Source organism: Saccopteryx leptura, chromosome 10, assembly GCF_036850995.1.
Source record: "Saccopteryx leptura isolate mSacLep1 chromosome 10, mSacLep1_pri_phased_curated, whole genome shotgun sequence".
Classification (NCBI taxonomy): domain Eukaryota; kingdom Metazoa; phylum Chordata; class Mammalia; order Chiroptera; family Emballonuridae; genus Saccopteryx; species Saccopteryx leptura.
The window spans coordinates 14,937,545-14,960,725 of NC_089512.1; the positions used below are offsets into that span (position 1 = coordinate 14,937,545).

The window sequence follows — 23,181 nt, forward strand, 5'->3', positions numbered from 1 at the left end:
ACCAGAAAAAAAAAAAAAAACCAACAAAAAAAACCCAACAAAAAACCAGTTCTGTTCCCAGAAGGGAATCCTTTGGGACAAGGCCTATGAAACTCTTACCAATGAACAAACACCTCATGAACCGGCAGCATAAAAAAAAGGCACACGCTTTGGCATCTGTGTCCCAACTTTTGATCATTGGCTCAGATCTGCAACATCTGTAGGTCATCAGGCAAATTAACTATCCTTTCTCCAAGCCTCCACTCTCTCACCTGTAAGATGAAGTCATGAGACAGACCTGCCTCCTGGGACTGCGGCTGTCCCCCGAGTGCTGATGGTCACAAACACGTGACACACAGACGGCCCCGACTCGGCAATGCTGACGGCGTGCCGTGCCAGGTGGCTCCTCTGTGGTAGCTTCTCTTTTTACGCCCATTTTACAAGGAAGGAAGTAGAACACAAAGAAGTTCAGAGCTCCGGCCCAGGGTTTCTTGTCTGGCCACTGAAGAACGGGTCAGAGTAGGTTTGGGGTGGGGGAACACCAAACCAGGAAAAACAGGTCCCCTTGCCCGCCTCCCCCCAAGAATCCGCAGACACAAGAGCCTGACCAGGTCGGGACCAGAGACCCCATGAACTTGGAGCACACAGTGACTCTGGTACAGATGCCAAGGATGGCTGGGGGCCAGGCAAGGCCGGGGCAGCGGTTCCAGACCTTCTGCCTGTTAGGAGCTGGCAATTGAACAGTTCAGGGAGGACCAGAGGTGATTCTCCACACATGGGGGGGGGGCACTTGGAGAAGCAGGTTCCTCCCTTAAAGTTCGTCAAAACGCCCATTTGGAAGCAAAGGCCCAGACTATTCTGGGTTTGTTCTTTCCAAGCTTGAGAAAGTGAAGCAAGAGGCAGGTAGAGCGAGGACAACTGCTGGGGAGAGAAACCACATAGCTGTTAGGACCAAATCCCCTTTAAAGTTTTATTTATTTATTTATTTATTTATTTATTTATTTATTTATTTTAGAGAGGACAGGGAGAGACAGAGAGAGAGAGGAGACACAGAGAGAGAGAGAAGGGGGGGGGGGGGAGGAGCTGGAAGCATCAACTCCCATATGTGCCTTGACCGGGCAAGCCCAGGGTTTGGAACCGGCAACCTCAGCATTTCCAGGTCAACGCTTTATCCACTGCGCCACCACAGGTCAGGCCCCAAGTCCCCTTTAAACAAGCCGTGCCAGCCACAGGCCAGGAGAAACGGCCTGGGGACAGGGGTTCTCTTCTCCTCCCAAACAGTCATCAGGGGGACACATAGGGGGAAAAAAAGTGCTTAGAAAGCTTTCAGATAAATACCAACAATCTTATATTTTAAAAACCAATACAAACTAGAAATCACTTGAATCAACTATCGCGTTCCTGTAACACGTTGCTCCTTTGGTACATTTCATTAACCCCGTTTAGAGCTAATCTTTCTATTTTCCCAAAGTGAAAACAAATAAAAGCACTTTCCCAAATGCTGGTGGTTTGCCCGCTTCGGGACCACAGCAATATGAACTTGAGAATCTAAACAAATAAAAATCAAACAATCAGTCAATCGATCAGTCAGTCAATCAACCAAGCAGCCCTAATTGAAGAGCCCAAACAAAAAGACAAGACATGCCTACTAAAGCCTGAGTATTTGATTTTCATCCAGGGAGCTTTTCTTCCTGTTAAATAGAGGCAACTAACTTATTTTTAGATTAAAAAAAAAAAACCCCAAAACGATTTCCATCCCAAGATTAAAAAAAAAAAAAAAAAAAAAAATACATGTTTCCCAAAGCCTGCAAATTCTTGATCAACAAACTAAGAATTCAAAGTTGAATTCCATCTCATGGATCAAGTTATTTCGGTTTTTCTATCACTTTTTCCCTTTGCCCTGCAGGCTTGACTGAAGAAAATAAGGTGGGGACCTCGGCTGAAATGACTGGAAAGAATTTAACATCGGGGCATTAAAAACAATTTATGGGTGGTGTTTGGATGGAAAAGGTTGTGTAGGAGTCAAGTGTGCTTATGAAAGTCTTGGCCAGGAATCTCGACACTAGAAATGGACTCACAGTGGAGTTCCATCCGCCGACAAGCTCACTTACAGGCCTGCCCGCTCAGAACTCACTTGTGAAGCGTGTTGCCGCTTGCTGTGGGTCCCTGGACCGGTGGCATCGGCCCCCCTTGGGAGCCTGCATCCATGCAGATTCTCAGGCCCTGCCCCGTCAGAATCTGCACTCTAACAAGAGCACCAGGCGACCTCTGGGAAATGACCATTGGAGGAGCGCTGTCCCGCCTCACCGAGCCTTCCCACGTGGGAAACTGGATGTCAACCACGCAGACCACCTTCCTCATGCTCTCTGCCCTCCAGAAAAAATATATCCACTGCTGATGCTATTTGAGGGCTACTGTCTATGTGAGGCTAGATGTTTCTGGAGATGGAGACCTGTCCATCCACGTGATCCCTATCTGGGCGGACTCTGGGGACAAGGAGTGAAGTAACAGTAGTGTGTTTGGGAGGTGACCTCAGGGCCCTCCGTGAGGGAGTGGGGGAAGAGCGCCACCAACCGGGGAGACAGGCCGCTAACCTTTCAATACCTGCCTCTTGGTTGAGAGCTGTTCAAAGGACATTGATTATCCTGTGCTTCCAGCCCCCTCGGTGCCTGAGTGCAGCAGACTGGTGGACCCAAGAGGGACTCCATGCAGAGACACGGGCTGGCCTCAGCCTGTGGAGGCACTGTCCCCGGTGGTCACCGGGGAGGGTGGAGGGAATGATGGATCGACAGCATCTGTCCCCATCCTCTCTCCTCTGCAGAAACAACTGGGGTGGCGAAGCTGGGGACCGAGAACAGAGGCTGGAGGCTGCTACCAATGTACCTCCGCTGGCCCCAGATGAAGACACCTCTCCCGGGTCCAGCATCCCTGGGCCATGTCTCCCCTGAGCACGCTGTGGGCTTACGGTGCCCTGTCTCAGTAGGCGGCTGCTTCTAATTGCTTCACTCTGCTTGGCACACCCACTTTGCTACATCTGGACACATCTCGAGCCTCTCCTTAAAGTACCAGTGTCCTGTTTTAGGATAATTCCTCCCTCCTTTCTCTTTCCTTGCTGCTACAACAGATCAGCTCCCAGCTCCTCCCACCTAGACCGGCGCAAAGCAGCCTCCCGGTGGAAGCTCTGCTCTCAGCTGTCCCGCGATGAACACGCTACAGTAGATCCTCACGTTAGGTCACCGACTTAAAGCAACCATACCGGCTGTACCGTAAGCTAAATGATACGAACGAGGGTTCAGTTCCAACAGCAGTTCATCAGCATCAGAAGGAAATGTTGAGGGAAGCGGTGTTACTCAAGGAACTGCTGGACTTTGTACGTTTTTGCTTCCAAGGTTATTGACTGATTCCTCGCTGGGAATGAGCACTCCACTCTCACCGTCCGGGAGCCGGGATTACCATGCACAGCTTTGCGGGCTGTTCACGGCCCAAGAGACCTGGCTGAGGGGGGGTAGAGGGACTGAGACCCAGCTCAGGCAGCTCTCACCAAACCCTGCACCCCGGCAGGCAGAAGGCTCTGGACCACCACAGGGGGCACTTCTCTCCAATTTGTGTAATGGTGCTGGAGTAGGATGGCTCTGTGGGAAGTTTGGCTAAGAAGACCCAGATGGAAACCCCACTGCGGACCCACTGAATCAAAGCGCAGTGCCTGGGCAAGCATTCTCTGAAAGCTCCCTGGGTGGTTCCCAAGTTAGGAATCCTTCAACGTTAGGTCACATTAAAATCATTATTCAAGAAGCAGGTTGCATGCCCCAGCAGGGGTCTTCAAACTTTTTATAAAAACCACCCACTTTTGCAGTGCTGGTCAACCTGGTCCCTACCGCGCAACCAAACAGCGCTGCGATTGGCCCACCATGAAAGCTGGACCGCCCACTAGTGGGCGGTAGGGACCAGGTTGACCAGCACTGCAAAAGTGGGCGGTTTTTCTAAAAAGTTTGACGACCCCTGCTCCAGAGTAAGGTTCTTTAGAGCAGCGGGTGGGTCAGGGAATCTGGACTTTGAATCATCTGAGCGTTCTGCACCAGCCTTTGAAGCACTGGCCCCAACGGCTAGGACAGTCACTGTCATTTTGGAGATTCGGAAACTGAGACCCAGAGTGTACAAGAAGTGCCTTCCTGGGGTTCTAACTTTGATGAGGACAGGATACTGGACTTTATGGCCCTCCCTGCCTTTGAGTCCTCAGACTGGAGCCTGCGGACTGCAGACTACGGCCCCGGGGCAGTGACGCAGAGAGACGAACCCTAGAGAGCCACAGCGCCCCCTCCTGCTGCCCCGGCAGAAGAGCATCCATTCATTCAGCAAGTGTTTCTTATTTCGCCTCAAATGGGAAACAGCTTCCGCAGAATACTGCTTATGTATGAGACACGTATGTTTTCTGTTACATCTTACATTCCTTTGTTCATTCCCTCGATTCGTAATTATTTATTGAGCAGCCTCAGTGTCCTTTATTGGACCACATGCCTTCACAATAGAGTCCCCGCTGTTTCCAAGGGGGGTGTTCCCAGCCCGGGAGGAGAGAGACGGACTGAGCTGTTTCAGGACAGACATCTTTCCGGACACTCCTGTGTGATAAGTGCCTGGGCGAGGTGGCTCGAAGGGTCGAAACCAATCTCCCTCGACAAGAGAAGCTTAGCTTCCCACCAAGCTCACCCCTGAGTCCTATTCCGCAACTCACTATCATTACTATTGCTTCACCTTTCCTTTTAATTGGCTAAACACACACACACACACACACACACACAAAAACTACAAGTTCTTTAATGACAGAATCTAAGATGGGACAAAGTGAATGATGCACCAGGGAGTCATACCAGTGCAGACTTGGGTGGGAAGATTTAGTTCATCATTCGAACACATAGAACGAAAGGTATTACAAATAATAGCAAAAAAAAAAAAAAAAAATACACACCATTTATAATACAGCAAGATCTAGCTGAGGGTCCTTTTATTCAGAACAGTATCTACCAGTCTAAAAGGCTGAGTACAGGTCCCTGCGGCGAGTGCAGGACTTGGGCTCTGTTATTATTATTTTTTTTTTTTATTTTTATTTTTATTTATTTATTTATTTATTTATTTATTTATTTATTTCATTTTTCTGAAGCTGGAAACAGGGAGAGACAGTCAGACTCCCGCATGCGCCCGACCGGGATCCACCAGGCATGCCCACCATGGGGCTACGCTCTGCCACCAGGGGGCGATGCTCTGCCCATCCTGGGCGTCGCCATGTTGCGACCAGAGCCACTCTAGCACCTGAGGCAGAGGCCACAGAGCCATCCCCAGCGCCTGGGCCATCTTTGCTCCAATGGAGCCTTGGCTGTGGGAGGGGAAGAGAGAGACAGAGAGGAAAGCGCGGCGGAGGGGTGGAGAAGCAAATGGGTGCTTCTCCTGTGTGCCCTGGCCGGGAATCGAACCTGGGTCCTCCGCACGCTAGGCCGATGCTCTACCGCTGAGCCAACCAGCCAGGGCTATTATTTTATTCAACAGCTAATACTGGATTAATCTCACCTGCCCGGCATGGAAGTACACAAGTATCTCCCTGTCCCAAGCAACCTCTTCTATTAAAGACCAGACATAGATCGCTTCAAGGCACAGAGGTTGTTGGTTGGATCCCCGATCAGGGGCACATACAGGAACAGACCAATGTTTCTGTCTCTCTCTTCTTTCCTCTCTCTCAAAAGTCAATAAATAAAAAAAATAAAAAATAAAAAAAAAGGCCAGACATAGAGTCGTTGCCTTGCAGCTGAACTAACAGAGAAACATATACCAGCGAAGGCTCAACCGTCAGGAAAGTGACCATGAGGACAGACAGGGGCGCGAGGCTGGTGCTCAGGATGCTCAGTGCCCGCAGCGAGGGAAGCCCCGATGCCAAGGGCCTGGAGGACCAACGGCCCCGGGGGACTGCTGCAAACTAACCTGAGAGCGCTCCGCTGAGAAGGACCCACTGCGATAACTTAATGCTAGACGGTGTGTCCTTCCTGTGCTTTCAAGATCAATACGGGGAGATGGGCTTGGTGTCCCAGGTTTAGCCTCCGTTTTCCCCATATTTGCTTTCAACATTTTCAGTGAACTGGCCAGTTGTTTAACATGACTTGCATGTACTACAAGGAGCAAGGGTTGCTTTAGGTTGTTTTAACAAGTTAGGTTAGAAATTCAATCTTGCTCGAGTTGTTCGTGAAAATTTTATGGTTTGTTTTTTTTTTTTTTTCATGATTCTTTACAAAAAGCTGCAGGTCCCTAAGATCGCCGGAGCCCCCGTGTGCTTGTTCTGAACTTGCTGGGATACACTGGATTTATGACCGTGTCAGCTGCTGGCCCGGTTGTGGGGGAGAGACGAACACACTGACGGATTCATGACTTCCCATGCCCCGACCCCGCAGAGGTAATCAACTGGTCAGCATTTCCCGTCTCCAATCCGTCCTTTTCTCGGTGTCTCTCCCTCTGTTCACTCTTTGTTCCCCCTTTGAAAATGTTTTCACTTGTCTTGCTTTCCATGTGTTTTTTTTTATAATAAATGATATTATTGACTATTTCTCATGCTGCACATGACATCCCCGTGACTTATTTATAACCGGAAGTCGGTGCTTCTTAATCCCCTTCCCTCTTTCAGCCCGCGCCCCCTACCTGGGTTTTTAGTTCTGTTGCAGATGCCGAGACTGACCACATGCCGCTTCCCTGCCAGCAGGGCACAGGCAGATGGGCGCACAATGCAGGGGGCCTCTCCTTGTCCTGGCCGCTTCCCTGCCAGCAGGGCACAGGCAGGACGGGCACACAATGCAGGGGGCCTATTCGTGTCCTCGGGGCTCTTCAGCACCCACGGCCACGCACACTGACTTCCTAGCCAGCACCTGCGTGTCTTCTGTTGGAGGACGGCCCCCCGGGCCGCTGGAACCCTCTCTGCCTGTGAACGGGGAGGGATGGAAGAGCTCCGGAGCTCACACCCCCTGGGGGAACTGTTCACCAAGCTCCCTCGTCCCTGGCTGGGACATTCTGAGGTGGGACTTGGGGACTGTGGCAGAGTTACCCACCGTCTCCCTTCACGCTCCCCTCACTGAAGAGTTTGACACCACCCCTCCCTTGGCCTCCTTCTCCACGGCCCTGGTTTCTGCTGGGAACACTTCCTAGGAAGTCCCTTTTCTATGATGTCTCGTCTCAGGATTTCATGCTAGGGAACTCGGACTGAGAGAGCAGAAAGAGACCCTCAGAGACACAGCTTCCCTCCTCTCTCTGTGCCTCAGGTAGGAGGACGCCGGCCTGGCAACAGTGGGAGAATTCCAGGCTTGAGCAAATATATAGAAACCTCTGGTCCTCACTAACGCTCAATGCAGGGACGAGCTCTTTCCCTGGGACCGCCCGTTCCAAGCAAACCAGGATCTTTTAAAATAAAGAATTCCACCCAACAAACATTAAGGATACAGCTAGGATGGCTGTAAAGACTTACACATTGGCCCTGGCCGGTTGGCTCAGTGGTAGAGCGTCGGCCTGGCATGCAGAAGTCCCGGGTTCGATTCCCGACCAGGGCACACAGGAGAAGCGCCCATCTGCTTCTCCACCCCTCCCCCTCTCCTTCCTCTCTGTCTCTCTCTTCCCCTCCCGCAGCTGAGGCTCCACTGGAGCAAAGATGGCCCGGGCGCTGGGGATGGCTCCTCGGCCTCTGCCCCAGGTGCTAGAGTGGCTCTGGTCACAACAGAGCGATGCCCCGGAGGGGCAGAGCATCACCCCCTGGTGGGCAGAGTGTCGCCCCCTGGTGGGCGTGCCGAGTGGATCCCGGTCGGGCGCATGCGGGAGTCTGTCTGACTGTCTCTCCCCGTTTCCGGCTTCAGAAAAATATAGGGGGAAAAAAAAAAAGACTTACACATTGATTGTAATCCACTTTAAGTGCCTCTTAAACATGGACTCATTTAATTATCATGCCTAAGCATTTCCTCTGTGTCCACTCTGGGAAGGATGCCGCCCGCACTGTCCATACCGGGCTCCAGGCAGGCGCTCTGAAGGAAGGTGAAAGCCACTGTCCTCTCTACAGAGCTCCCCAGGGGCAGGGACTGGGGCCCTGAGAACGTCTCCACTTGTGATTGCATGATGACTTCTTTCTTTTCTTTTTCTTCTTTTTCCAAGTCAGAGGAGAGAGGAGGGGAAATAGACAGAATCCTGCATGTGCCCCAACCAGGATCTAGCCGGCAACCCCCATCTGGGGCCATGCTCACAACCAAGCCATTTTTAGCATCACAACCAAGCCATTTTTAGCACCTGAGGTAGAGGCTCCATGAAGCCATCCTCAGTGCCCAGGGCTGACGTGCTGAACCAATCAAGCCATGGCTGTAGGAGGTGAACAGAGAGAGCGAGCGCGAGAGAGAGAGAGACAGAGAGAGAGAGAGACAGAGAGAGAGAGAGAGAGAGAGAAGGGGAAGGGGGGAGGGGTGGAGAAACAGATGGTTGCTTCTCCTGTGTGCCCTGACTGGGAGTCGAGCCTGGGACATCCACATGTTGGGCAGATGCTCTGCCACTGAGCCAACCGGCCAGGGCTGACTCATTTCAAACTGACTTGGGTTCAAATCTTAGTTCTATCACATACCAAAGGACCTCCCTGTAAATACACAGTAATTGCCACCCAACGAGCTTGCTATAAGATTTAATGAGTTTGTATGGTAGCAGCCACCATGGTGGTGGTGGTTGCTCTTAGGCCCCACAGAGGGACTTCTCAAAAGTGTTTCCTTTGCTCTGCCACCCACCGTTGCTGCTCAAAGCCACCCCCAGAATAAGACCCTCACACCCCGGCTGGGCTGCCTGAAAACTAAGAGGACAGAGCTAAGTATATGGAACTCTGACCACATGGCAGACACTCTTCTAAGCCCTTTGCTAGGATGAACCGACCTGTGCCTCTCCACAACCCTATGAGGTTATTAAGTATTAGACCCTCTGTTTTGCAGATGACGGTAGGGAGGCCAAGAGAGGGTGCAGGTCACACAGCAGCTCCACAGCAGAGCTTGGACTCGAGTCCGGCAGTCTAACCCGAGTCCACACTGGCTCACAGACCCCGGTCTGCGAAGGGGCCCTCAGGGTGAAGGGTGAACCGTGCACAGGAGGTTGTCTTTCCTTTGCTCTGAGGCAACCCGCCCACAGCACAGCGGTTCCCAGACTCCGCTGCGCGTCGGAGCCCCCTGGAGGTGTGAGGAAGCGCTAGTGCTGGGACTCACCCCCAGACTTCCTGCTGCAGTGGGTCTGGGGAGGGGCCCTTGAATATGCCCTTCGGATCAGGTCACGGGTGATGGGGAAGCTGGTGTCAAGAGACCCCCCCACTTGGAGGGGCAGTGATCCAGAGGCTTAGAACACGGCCCCAGGTAGGACACACAGTGGAGGACCGTCTCTCGGAGAGAGTGGACTTGGTCTGCTGAGCAAAGTGGACATCCGAGTGGCTCCTTCCAAGCACACTGGGAAGTCTGCAGGGCCCTGTGCAGATACAGGGAACTCTTCACAGGCCACCCACTGACACTACGACATCCAGGTGTCACCTTTCTCCAGGCTGCCTCCAACCCCCCGTGAAAAAAACAGAGCTAGGAAACTAACTTCATAATGGTGCCGCGGTGAGGAGTGGCCGGCGGGGAACCGAAGGGGAGGAGGGATGGAAATGGATGCACACGGGGAGGGCCTTTTCAGGACCAGCCCTCGAGCACCATTGAATCCTGAGGTGGGCCTCAGAGTCCCCATTTTACAGATGAGGAAAACGAGGCCCCAAGCACTTGGGCAACTTGCCAAAGTCTACACAGCTACGAAGGGGCTGAAGTGGGATTCAAACCCAGGTCGGTTTGGCCCCACAGTCCCTGTCCTTCCTCTACCGCAGGCTGCGTCCCTGTGACCGCCTGGATGGTGGACACACCTGGGCAGGCTGCAGAGAGAGGCCTGCGTCCGCAGGTGGTCTTTCTGCGTGGAAGGTAACGTTCCACACGCAGCATTTCAAGCTGTGTGACAGACTCTAGTCTGTGTCAAGTTTTCCAACCAGAAATAGAAAATGCAAATGGCGTCACAATTGCCCGAAAGCCCCCCGGTCTGTCCTTAGCCCAGACAGAAACAGAAAGTGTGACGGCCAGCAGAGGGGCCCCAGCCCTTCAGAAATGGCCAGGAGACCCCGTGCTGGTGGCCGGGGTGCCCGTCCGTGAGACCGTGAGACTGGGCAGCTGCTCCTCTGTGAGGAAAGCTCAACAGGCTTTTCATAAAGAGCACAGAGAGTTTTCTTTGGCACGAGGTTCGGATTCCTGGCCTGTTCCAATGACTTCACGAGGGGGTGTGGGAGCACCCCCAGACCCCTTCCCCACGGCCAACCATCTCGGTTTCACAGCTCGGGCTTTCTGCTGATCTGGGGACAGAGCTTGTTTCTTGTCTTCTGAATTGGAGGCCCTCCTCCTACCTCCATCTGGGGCTCTATCCACTGCTCTCCTCTGCATTTGGAGGCCCAAGCCTGTCCCTTCCATGGGAACCTTCTAGAAGAGGGGCGGTGGAGGGGAGAGGCCTCTCTGTCGTGAGCACCAAGCCTGCATCTCCTCAGCAGATGAGTTTTTGCCTGTGGAAGAGCGACATGGAGGGAAAGAACCGTGTTGACACCCGACGATGAGGCAGCACTGAGAGGTGCGAGGGGAAAGGCACAGGGCCTTGCAGACGACCACAGCCCCCACGGGCGTGCGCCGTCCCGGGGTTGCTGACAAGGGGTTTTTCCTAACTAGAAATTCTGGTCAGCGGGGCACCATCCCATGCCACTAAACTCCAGCCAATGATCCTTGAACCCCGTCACTTCTAGAGCCACTGGTCATGTCCGAGAGTTTTAAGGGGACACTTAACAGGGACCTACAGAGCTCAGAAGTCAGGACTGGGTGGAGAGAGCCTCTTCCTTCAGCACCATGAGCAGGGCAAGAAGACCAAGATTTCTCAACTCCTGTCAGCTCCGGTTGCCAGCTGGCCGGCTGAGCCCAACCCCTACGCTGGTAAACGGGGCTAGCAACGCTGCAGAAGTCATTGCTTCTCGCCACGCAGATCCATGCAGCGTTCCGATGACCCAGCGCCACAGAATCCCTCTGGGGAGCCGTACCCTCCCCTCTCTCAGCCCATCGGTGGCACTCCACCAGACGCCCGTCCCCTAGGAGTTGGGGCGGGTGACACGGGCTTAAACCAATTAGACCAGGGACACTCAGTGAAACTTCTGCTGGGCCTTTTGTGAAATCAGATTACTGGCAGCCATTCTGCCACCCTGGGGGGGGGTGGTGGTGGTGGTGGGGACAGCCTGTCTGAGAATGAAGCCAAAACAAGAAAGAGAAGCCGACAGAGATGAAGAGAGGGAGGGACATGGGGACAACTTTCTGAGGCCCAACAACAAGGCTGTGGACGAAGCCTACTCCAGGTCTGTCCGGTTTGCAAAACAACACATTCTCTTTCTGCCCTCGCCAATTTGGGTTGCGTTTTCTTTTTTTCTTTTTTTAAAATTTTTTAAGATTTTATTTATTCATTATAGAGAGGGGAGAGAGAGAGAGAGAGATAGAGATAGAGAGAGAGAGAGAGAGAGAGAGAGAGAGAGAAAGAGAAGGGGAGGGGGGAGGAGCAGGAAGCATCAACTCCCATATGTGCCTTAACCAGGCAAGCCCAGGGTTTTGAACTGGCGACCTCAGCGTTTCCAGGTTGACGCTTTATCCACTGCGCCACCACAGGTCAGGCCCTGGGTTGCGTTTTCAATTGCTTGCCACAAAAAGCAATCAAACAGGATACAAATCAAGACAGATACAAATATCTACCTTCCAGTGTTTTGAGAAGCAAAGGAAGTAAGAGTCCAGACCCCAGAAGGCCTCTGAGCTATGACTCTGGGGCCCAGGTCCCCGGAGCGGGGAGGACACTCAGCCACACAGTTCCAGCCACCAAAGTGGGGGAGGGGGAGGGCTGGGAGTCTCTCATCAGGTTTTAGGACAGGAGTAGTCCACCTTTTTATACCTACCGCCCACTTTTGTATCTCTGTTAGTAGTAACATTTTCTAACCGCCCACTGGTTCCACAGTCATGGTGATTTATCAAGTAGGGAAGTAACTTTACTTTATAAAATTTATAACGCAGAGTTACAGCAAGTGAAAGCATATAATAATAATTACTCACCAAGTACTTTATGTCGGATTTTCGCTAAGTGTGGCAGAATAAATCTTTATAAAACAACTTACTATAGTTACATCTATCTTTTTATTTATACTTTGGTTGCTCCGCTACCGCCCACCGTGAAAGCTGGAACGCCCCCTAGTGGGCAGGAGGGACCAGGTTGACCACCACTGATTTAGGAGGATTTATGTGCAAGTCCAACCCAAACCCAGGACGTTCCTCTGCCACCTGGACCCCGGAGAGGAATGGCACACATCTGGAGAGGCCTCAGAGGTGCCCTAGTTTCCTCGGGCCCTTAACTGTAAAGGCTACTCAGTTCATCCCTGTCTGGCAGGGGTGCTCGGGGCCCCAGAGCATTTGGGAATGTTGCCGCTGGACCTCAGAGGGCCAAGGGGTTCTTTCTGATTTTAATGAGTGCCAAGTACTGCTGCGGGCACTTTACATACAGTACTTACCTCATAAGTCTGTAACTAATCTACCCCGGGTAGCTACAGCGGCTTTCCACTATGGCCACAAATTACTTGATACTTCTCCCTTCAAAAGGTGGGGTCTACTTCCCTTCCGCTTGAATGTGGGCCAGACTTAGTGACTCTCTTCTAAAGAATAAAGTGTGGCAGAAGCAATGCTCTGTGATTGCTGTGAAAAGGCCATAAACAGGTGAGTCACGGTCTAGATCAGGGGTCCCCAAACTACGGCCCGCGGGCCACATGCGGCCCCCTGAGGCCATTTATCCGGCCCCCGCTGCACTTCTGGAAGGGGCACCTCTTTCATTGGTGGTCAGTGAGAGGAGCCTAGTTCCCATGGAAATACTGGTCAGTTTGTTGATTTAAATTTACTTGTTCTTTATTTTAAATATTGTATTTGCTCCCGTTTTGTTTTTTTACTTTAAAATAAGATATGTGCAGTGTGCATAGGGATTTGTCCATAGTTTTTTTTTATAGTCCGGCCCTCTCCAACGGTCTGAGGGACAGTGAACTGGCCCCCTGTGTAAAAAGTTTGGGGACCCCTGGTCTAGTTCTTGCTCTCCTGGCTGCTTTGCTCTGGGGAAAGTCAGCCACCCTGTTGTGAGGACACTCAAGACACCTGTTGGAGGGACCCATGTGGAAAAGACCTGAGGCCTCCCACCAACTCCCACCATCGCTAGGGCTGCTATGCAGATGGACAAGCAGAGACCCAGAGTCAGACAGTGAGGAGAGGGGGAAGAATAAGACCCATCTCTTCTGGCCCCAACGCCGGAGCCCTGCCCCTCACGCCCACTTCAGGGAGCCTGCCGAGTCACCAAGCCTTCTTTACACTTGGGCCATAAGTTCGGGCGACCATGGATTTCACTTGCCTGGGACAGTCCCAATTTATGGGGCTAATTATTAATAACACTCCCCAATAAGCCCCAAAGTGTTCCAGTTTGGTAGATTAGATGGTCAACTCCAAAATAAGGAGTCCATCTTTCACTCAGGCCTCAGAGTGCCTCGTGGAGGATGCCCCGAAGCCAGAACGACTCTGCCCCGCGTCCGGGTGAGGCCCCTGCTCGCCCAGGACCCACGTGCCCTCCCACGGGCACCGCAGCTTGAGCTCGTCCTCCGATGTGTTATTGTTCTCTGTCTGTTTCGGGAGGGAGGACAAGATTTATCTCTTGCCAAGATTGTCAGGGATCAGGCTCCGTCCTTAATTTTGAGGCGGAACGGCAAACAGAGAAGCTTTGTCATCAGACAGACGGGAGGTCCAATCCCAGCACTTAACAATCTCTCTGACCTGGAGCCAATCACAGTTTTTCTGAGCCAAGTCTTCCCTTCTGTAAAATGGAGATGACCATTTCAACTCCGTGGGGTTAAACACGCGTGCGTCTTCCCTGAGATGACAGAGGTGACTGTGCCTAAGGCGGTCCCTGTCACACTGCAGGTGTGTTCCTCCCCTCCCAGCACAGCTCTGTGATGAGTATTTGTGAAGAAATCAATGCGGAACGGTAAATACAATGCTGTCCTTGTTTCTCTATCACAAGGAAGAGTCAGGTGGGATCTTTCCCTCCTCCTTGTGTCGGGATGGAACTTTCACCCAGCGTTCTTTGGAAACACTGGGTTCCTGCATTCCAACCCAGACTTTCCAAAACCTCACAGCGGTGCGCTCCACGCCCTCCCTGTCGGATCCTCAAATTTTCAGGACACAGCGGGAAGATGACGCTGTCCCCCGGACATTCTCCATCCCTCCCTTGTACCCACAGCTCTTCGCAGTGCCGCCCCTCAGGAGGCGAAGTTTATTTTTTCCACCTTGAATCTGGGCGAGACCCATGACTCGCTCAACAGAATGCAGCAAAAGTGATGCTACACCCAATCCAGCCCTCATCTCAAGAGTCCTTGGAACTTCTGTATACTTGCTCTCTTTGGAACCCGGATGGAGCCCCTGGGCCCGGGCTAGCCTGCTGGAGGATGGGGACTGCATAGCTCTGTCGCCGCCTCTGCTCCAGACAACAGCTGGGCCCCAGCTGACCTGCCAGCTAACCGCAGACGCCCGAGCAAGGTCAGCCAAGGGCAGCCCAGCCGGGCCCACTGCTGAAAAGCCACTCCTAGAGTCAGGAGCAGTACTCAATGGTGGTTGTATTAAGCCACTACATTTGAGGGAAGTTTGCTACAGTAATGGATACTGTCAATGAGGGCACCTGGGAGTTACCTAAGCCAACCCCTACCCCCCCCCCCCCCAGGCAATAGGAAGCACTCAAGAAGGGATAGCTGGCCCTGGCCATTTGCCTCAGCAGTAGAGCGTCGGCCTGGCGTGTGGAAGTTTCGGGTTTGATTCCTGGCCAGGCACACAGGAGAAGCGCCCATCTGCTTCTCCACCCTTCCCCCTCTACTTTCTGTCTCTCTCTTCCCCTCCTGCAGCCAAGGCTCCATTAGAGCAAAGTTGGCCTGGGCACTGATGGCTCCATGGCCTCCGCCTCAGCTGCTAGAATGGCTCTGGTTGCAGCAGAGCAACGCCCCAGATGGGCAGAGCATTGCCCCCTGGTGGGTCTGCTGGGTGGATCCCGTCGGGCACATGCAGGAGTCTGTCTCTCTGCCTCCCCACTTCTCACTTCAGAAAAATACAAGAAAAAGGGAGGGATAGCCATGATGATGCATTCAGTCCCCACCCGCCCTGTGCTACCTACCTGTCAAGCAGAGCCCCAGCTTGCCCACACTCCACTTTCTAAGAAGCTCAGGTCAACTCTTCTTTCTCGGTTAAACCCCGAGGAGAGAGAGCACTGATATGCACAGGTGAAAACAGACACAATCAGAGAAAGAGAGGAAAAGAAAATCACAGAACAGCAGCCTGGATTTCCCAAGGCTCTGAGTGGCGAGGTCACATGACCGCGCCCATCTAGGAGGAAGAAGGGAAGGCGATCTGGGGAGATGAGGAATGTGCAAGATACCTGACATCTGCTGGATTCAGTTCACACTTGTGTACCCTGGGGGCCGAGGAATGACCTGCTGAACACAGGGAAACATACCAACCCAGAGATGGACACAAAGAAGCTATCAATTTTAGTTTCCATCTCCTAACCTTCAAAGCACAGGAGGGCACTGCAAACAGAGGGGAATATAAGAAGAACACAGACATAATAAAAACAAGAAGCCTGTTTGATAAGCCCCTTCAAAGAAATTGCTCTCCTCACCTGCTGAAGGTGCAGGTGCTCACAGACATCCATCCCACTTAACACAGATAACAGCTCCTCAGTGAAACTGCTTCTTACCTAAATGTTTGTAAATTCTCAACACGCACTTAACTTTTTATCTGAATTGTACTGAGCGCTGTTGAGATGCTTTAAAAAATTCCAGTATCAATCCTTTTGTAAACAGAAGAAGCCCGTGATGAAAGGGGTCAGTCCCTGATTTCCTTTTCTTAAAGCCGGGGGTTTAACTTAAAATAAGATTTCTTCCCAGTATAGTTTAAATGTCTGAACTTGTCAGACATTTTCACATTTACAGTTTTTTCCTAGTTTATATCCCGGGTCAAGAACAGTGATCTGGAAGAACCAAGGTATAGATTCGAACCCTCATCCGCCTCCCTCCAGAACACAGACTCTTACCTGCTCACCTGCTCTCTGAATGCACAGTGTCTTCCCCTGGGGCCTACGGGGACCCTCAGTAAGCTGACAGCAGCCGGGAAGACCTGACTGGCGGTGTTGCTCAAACAGCAGAAGGCACTTACAGGCTGAACTCAGGTGGTGAGAGCCTGGGCTGGGACGGGGTCAGAAATGGGTTTAGCCTGTGCCTCCCAAGCCCGGTGTCATTTTCCCCTGGCCCAACTCTAATTTCTGCTCAGGCATGGCAGCTGTGGTGGGATTCAACTGCTTTAACTACCAGTTCTCTGCCCTAATGACCGTTTTAAGTATATAAAAACAATATACCAAAAGGTAGTTATTATTCCATGCATTTAATACTTAAATAAGAACAATAAAAGAGCTATAACAAAACTAGATTATGTTAAGAAAGGGTTTTAAAATAATGAAAAAATATTAAAATAATACCTGACCAAAAAATAACACAAGCTGTCACCCCCTGGTTGCTTGGTACTTTTTCTCTTTACGTTGTATGTTTGTTTACTGAGGTAACTACCACGAGGGAATTAAAATGTGGTATTTCATCAGAGGTATAATGAGTTTCATGAAATGAATAAATAAACATTACAAGTATAGTTCTGTCAAGTTTTTTTCACCTATGGACGGAATGAACATCACTATGGGCGCTTAGAACATGCTGTTGCACAGATGAATGTTAAAAAAGAGTAAGGAATGTGAATTTGTGATTTCCACATTGGGTGGCTGCTCAGGCGCCCACCTTAGAGAGAACCCTGATGACAAGTGCCATTTTAACAACCGGTTCGCCAAACTCGTAAAATTAGGTATCGGTTCTGTCGAACTGGTGTGAACTGGCTGAATCCACCGCTGCACGGCCAACAGTTCCGCAGCCACTCCCATCCAGCGGCACCCCTCGCCAGAGCAGGACGATCTGCTCCTTCAGAGGCGGCCCTTGGTGGGCCCGGAATGGGAGCCAGTGAAGAAATGCTCCAGGTCCCTGGCCGCTAAGTGAGCATTTCTGGGTGTCTTTTATTCTATGGGCTTCTCAAAAGGTCCAGGCACGACCAACAGGGGGTCTTAAAAACATACCCTCAAGCTGGCTTTTCTCCCCTCCTCCCTGGGACCTGGCAATAAGTCGCCTGTGCACACACCCTCGTGTTGGGCTTTGCAAATGGCAGCGAATCTCAGAGAAGAGGCATGGCTGAAAAAAGCCACGTGGGGAAAAAGGTGAACCAAAATGCCCAGCAGTCCAACTGAGGCCAAGAGGGAGATTTCTGGAGGGCGTTCATGAAGAAGAGGAGGCATCCTGACAGCTTGAAGGGCTAGCAGGCAAGATTCTCAAGGACAAATGGCCCTTCTGGAGCAGGCTAGTTTGTGTGCAGGGGGAGGAGGACAGCAAGCGAGAGTGTGAAAAATTAACCCGCCTGGGTTCTTGCTCTGCAAAACCAAACTTTCTCCGGTCTCACTTCCATCTGACGTTTCCCCTCTACCCCCCACGGCAAAGCACATCCCATGCAGACTGCGGGACCGTCCGCCAACCTTCCCCTTTTCTGCTCGCCTGCACCCGTAAGTGTCCATCAGGAAGAGGATGAACGGATGACTTCAGAAGAGGATGCCACCTCAAGCCCGGCCCTGCTACAACACTCCTTTCTCGAAGAGCAAGCCGGGCGCTCGAAAGCTTGGGTGAACTGTGCCTTTTACAAAGCTCGGCTGCTCGGTATGCAGAGGATGCCCAATTAATTCATGAGGCACAAGCGAAATAAAATGGTTGCTGTATACTCCCAGCCAAGTTAAAGAAACCTGTTTCCCAAAGCCAAAACTAATACTGCACGCTGAAACCGAGTGGAAACGCACGCAGGGAACAGGTAGAGCGTTTCACGGAACACACGGTCGTAACCCTGAGCTGGGAAATGAGGTGGGGGGTCTCCGAGGCCCCCTGTGCCAGGTCTTACTTTCAGAGAAGCCGAAGAAAGGAGGAATTCTTCTGAACCTAGATTTGGTTTTCTTTAACAAGGACCCCCAAAATTGATAGGCCCTTTGGCTTTGTGACTTTCAACAGACCATTGCCTTTTCCAGAGGCCTTGTTCCAGCTATAAAATGTAACCTTTTAGGTCTATAGCCTCAGCTGCCATCCTCCAAGGACAAGGTTCAGATTTAAAGCTTGTACTCCTCCCTCCCCCCCTCCCCCGGCAGCTTAAAGACTGGCCGCCATCATGAATGACACAATAACTATCTGGACCAGGAGGTTCTGACCAACAGAAACACATGGTCACTGATGTCCTTCACCCTGGGAAGGCCCCAGAACGTAAGACAGAAATTCGGGGGAAATCTAGCCAAGATGTCCAAGACTACACACGAGATGTCACCTTTGTGTTTGGAGTCAGAACCCACTTTGGTGGTGGCAAGGCAATTGATTTATGATTTATTGTTCCTTGGACTGTGCAAAGAAAAATGAACCCATAGACTTGTAAGACATGGTCTGTACGAGAAGGAGCCTCAGGAAGACAGAGAAAGGAAGGCAAGAACAGGATGCGGAGAGCCGGCGGGGACTGCGGAGGCCGCCGCTGGCGCCGCTGGCGAGAGGAGGAGCAAGGATTCTCCAGTGACCTCGTTTGTGGTGAATGTGCACATTTTTCACGGGAGGATTAATAAACTGGGAACTTAAAAAAGATTTAAAGCTTGGATCCATCAACTGGCTAATGACCATCAGCAGTGACCAAACCTGTAAATGGCTGTCTTATGATGATAATTCTGGCCTCAATTAAAAAGTTTCTATTTTCATTAAGGACAGCTTGTGGGGGTGGGGTAAAAAGGCAACTTCTTTTTTATCTATCTTTTGTGTGTGTGTGTGTGTGTGTGTTTCTGAAGTGAGAAGCGGGAAGGTAGACAGACAGACTCCCACATGCACCCAACCGGGATCCACCCGGCTAGCACACCAGGGGGCGATACTCTGCCCATCTAGGGCATTTCTTCATTGCAACAGGAGCTGTTCTAGCACCTGAGTTGGAGGCCATGAAGCAATACTCAGCGTCTCGGGCCAACTTTGCTTCCTGGAGCCTTGGCTGTGGGAGAGGAACAGAGAGATAGAGAGAAAGGAGAGGGGGAAAGGTGGAGCAGATGGGTGCTTCTCCTGTGTGCCCTGGCTGGGGATTGAACCTGGGACTTCCACACAACGGGCCAAGGCTCTACTGCTGAGCTAACTGGCCAGGACTATTTATCTTCTAATTTTTTTTTTTTTTTGTATTTTTCTGAAGCTAGAAACGGGGATAGACAGTCAGACAGACTCCTGCATGCGCCCGACCGGGATCCACCCGGCACGCCCACCAGGGGACGACACTCTGCCCCTCCGGGGCGTCGCTCTGCCACAACCAGAGCCACTCCAGCACCTGGGGCAGAGGCCAAGGAGCCATCCCCAGCGCCTGGGCCATCTTTGCTCCAATGGGGCCTCGCTGTGGGAGGGGAAGAGAGAGACAGAGAGGAAGGAGAGGGGGAGGGGTGGAGAAGCAGATGGGCGCTTCTCCTGTGTGCCCTGTCCGGGAATCGAACCCGGGACTTCTGCACGCCAGGCCGACGCTCTACCACTGAGCCAACCGGCCAGGGTTATCTTCTAATTTTTAACTTTTATTTTTTTATGTGATTGGAGGGGAAGATAGTGAGACACTCTCACACGTGCCCCAACCACGATGCACTTGTCAACCCCTATCTGGGGATAACACTTGACTCAACCAAGCTATTTTTAGTGCCTAAGGCTGACACTCAGACCAACCAAGCTGTCCTCAGCACCCAAGGCCAATGCTCGAATGAATGGAGCCACTGGCTGTGAGAGGGGAAGAAGGAGAGAAGCAGTGGTCACTTCTCTTGTGTGCCCTGACTGGGAATCAAATCCAGGATGTCCATACACTGGGTTGACACTCTATCCACTGAGCCAGGGCAAGGCAACTTCTAAAGTAAAAAGAAAATGATAAATGTACATCCTCTCTTCCCCAGACTTAACTGTTAGACTAGAGCTTTATAATAAATAAGTACATAAACATTCTTATAGCATTTTATAAACATATTCAGAGGCTCCAACATTAAGGCAAAGCTTAAGCTAAAATGCACACTCACCATCTCAGCCTGTTGTTGGTGCACAGACGTCTTACTGTGGCCCCAACAAGGCCTGTGCCATCTGTCCCCGCCTAGTTCCTCAGCCTCATTCAGGCCTCTCCTCTCACCCTCTCACCCCATCTTAGCCACACTGGTCTCCCCTGCAGGGGCCGGTGCTCCTTCTAGTCCCCGTATCTTTGCTCTTCCTGAAGACCTGCCCTCAGCGCCTCCAGAAAATATTCCTGGCACCCAAGCACGTTCCACTTACCAGTCACAATCAATTTCATGAAGAGTTCTTCAGCTATCTACTTCCCTGATGAAGAGTAAGCAGATTGAGGACAGGGCCTATGTCTGTTTGGCTCATGTATCTCGTATGCCTAATACATGTTAAACACACAAATTCTACTTGTTGAATGAACGAACGGCATTGTGACCCTACTCAGGGTCAAGCCACTTACGCCATTCGAAGCACTCACTTTCCCATTTGTAATTTTGGTACTCGGAAAAGAGGACATTCCTTCGAACTTAGGATATACATTAATGAAGAGCTCTCCAAGGCCCCATTCTAAATCATGCAAGCAAAGGGCTCTGTGTTATCCATTCAGTTTCTTGTTGATAGAAATAGCCTGTGACTTTTTTAGAGTAAAACAAAACAAAAATAAGAGCTTTTATCCCATGGAAATTGTAGCTGTCTCTAAAACCCAGCATCACCCCATTGCATACAGTACAGCAGGAAATTAGAACATGTCATAGGATTCCAGTAGTTACGTGATGTAATCAATCATTCAATAACCTACCGACTTTGTTGGTGTCTATAAAAGCTTCAGACTCATTGTGCCATTAACCACAAAACCACCAGCATCTTCTCTTCCAACTGTTGTACGTTCAACAGGTAAAGGTCAAACAGGAAAGGGCTGTGCTAGTTCTACCCTCCCAAACTCATGTAGGACAAAGCTTTCGTGTGTGATCTTCCTTTTGAGTTCACTTGGGGACAAATTAATTCCAGAGAGGAGAACCCCAGGCTGAGGCTGCTGCCAAGCTTTCCAGGATCCAATGTGGAGACACGCAGGCACCACAGGAAAGCATGTTCCAGAAGGCACTGCTTGGGAGCTTGGTCTGTGTGCCAATATCCTGGGGATACTGAAGAGAGCCTGTTCAGACAAATTGCAGCTGTCCCTGAAAATTCATCAATGCCTCCTTGCCCATTGCCTCCTGCACGCAGACACACACACACACACACACACACACACACACACACACACACACACACACCGGTCATGATGTAATGAGAAAGATCTAATTCATGAAGCACCTGGCACTCCAGAGGGTAACAGCCACCAAGGCACGTGAGCAGCCAGCACACGGCATCAGACACGTAACTAAGCCTCTTTGTGCAGAGAAGATGCCCGAGCACCCACTGGAGTCGACCTGTCTGCGCCCGAGTCCCTGCACTGGCACTTATCAGCTGTGACTCCCCCTTAACCGTGTCGGAATCTCGGTTTCCTCATCAGGAACACTGAGGTCATAATTGGACATACCTCACTGGGTTGTTGTGAGGGTTAAACACATTGGTAGAAGTTAAGTACTGAGCACTGGGCTTGGCCAGTGCTCCTGTGCTCCAGCAAGGGCTGGCTTCCGCTGCCTGCCGCCGCCATCATGCCAGGCATTTCCAGGGTGCAGGGGAAGGAGGCACGCTTTCTGCTTGTGTTTGCAAATCCCAGCGAAAGCCTGACACCAACCCGACAAAGACCACATGAGCAAGGAAACTACAGACGCACCTTGTTTGTGAAAATAGACACAATAAGAAGACAAACTATTAGCACACTGAACCCAGCAACATAGTAAGAGAATGATACACACGATAAAGTAGAGGTTAGAGCTTTCCATTAGAGTTGATTTCTTTTTTTTTTTTTTTAGAGAGAGAGAGAGAGAAGGACAGGGACAGAAAGACAGGAAGGGAGAGAGATGAGAAGCATCAATTCTTTGTTGCAGCACCTTAGTTGTTCATTGATTGCTTTCTCATATGTGCCTTGATCAGGGGGCTCCAGCCAAGCCAGTGACCCCTTGCTCAAGCCAGTGACTTTGGGCTTCAAGCCAGCGATCTTTGGGCTCAAGCCAGTGACCATGGGTCATGTTATGATCCCATGCTCAAGCCAGCGACCCTGCGCTCAAGCCAGTGAGGCCACGCTCAATCTGGGGACCTCAGGGTTTTGAACCCAGTCCTCTGTATCCTAGGCTGATGCTCTATCCACTGAGCCACCATCTGGTCAGACTAGAGTTGATCTTATTAAAAGGTGAGGAAAAAAAATTAAAAAGAAGCCACCACATGAATCATTTAATATGGTGATAGCTTACGTCTTAATAGCTAATTTTAAAAAGTTGTCATTTCAGTGTCCCAATGGATCAAAAACTTTAGATTTAACTGAACTGGACTGGGATTCATTCAGAACAAAATCACTCAGAACAAATACTGACAAAGTAAATGTATAGTGGGTTGTGTTACAAAGGTAAAGTATTGCAAAAACAGGTTCATTTGAGGACACACGCACACACAAATCAAAACACATCTGATGGGTCAGATCAGTAATTTGGGAAGTTCCTGCTGTAATAATAGCAAAGCCTATTTATGAAAAAGGGGGCCCGTCTGTTTTAGGTCTGGGTACCCAGAAGCAGGCCCAGAGATGAGGATTTGAGATGAAAAGATGTATAAAAAATAGTTCCTAGAGAGAACAGTGAGTGAGTGGGGTAAGCAGTACAACGGCTGGGGCAGAAATCAGACCAGGAAAGGGGCCCAGGCTGGATCCCGCAGGGAGTGAGGTCACCTGACTCCACGGGGACGCTCTGGAGTGTGTTCCCCTGAGAACTGTCCTGACCGGGTGCTCGCTTCCATACCTCCGC

General features: G+C 51.1%; 1 protein-coding gene across 1 annotated transcript in view; it reads right to left on the reverse strand.

The window, feature by feature from the left end:
* The window catches only part of ITGA9 (integrin subunit alpha 9), a 352,967-nt gene that overhangs the window by 80,739 nt on the left and 249,047 nt on the right, over positions 1–23,181 (reverse strand). The window lies entirely within an intron of this gene.